The sequence below is a fragment of the Mastomys coucha genome, unplaced genomic scaffold (assembly GCF_008632895.1).
Source record: "Mastomys coucha isolate ucsf_1 unplaced genomic scaffold, UCSF_Mcou_1 pScaffold3, whole genome shotgun sequence".
Taxonomy (NCBI): domain Eukaryota; kingdom Metazoa; phylum Chordata; class Mammalia; order Rodentia; family Muridae; genus Mastomys; species Mastomys coucha.
Window position 1 is genome coordinate 3,200,720 of NW_022196909.1, and position 546 is coordinate 3,201,265.

The following is a 546-nucleotide window of genomic DNA, read 5'->3' on the forward strand; positions in this document are numbered from 1 at the left end:
CTTATTTGATCATTAATATGATGGTTTGAATGAGAAATGTCCCCTGTATGCTCAAGCATTTGAACACTTGGTCTTTTGGTTGTGGTGCCGTCTCGGGAGGTTATGGAACCCTTTAGGAAGTGCAGATTTGCTGAAGGAAGTCTATCACTGGGAGTGGGTTTTAAGGCCCTACGGCCTCACACCAATTCCTCTTCCTCTACTCTGCTTCCTGTGTGGGATAAAAGTGTGATCAGTCAGCTTCCTGTGTCTGCTATGCCATGTGTTCCCTGCATTGCGGGTTGTATCCCTTTGGAGTCACTACTTGTAATGAAGCCTTTCTTCCTTCAGTTCCACTTGGTCTCAGTATTTTTATCATAGCACCAGAAAAGGTAAGGACTGTTGCTTACCTGTAGAAATAGGTAATATGTATATTACCACCAAAATCCAGATGCTGCGACTCTACTAAGAATCTCCAGACAACTTGACTAAAATTACCTTTTTCTTCTTGCACAAATATGGAGCTTAGAATTGTCAAACATTTCATTAAAGAATGAGGAGGTTGCTGCT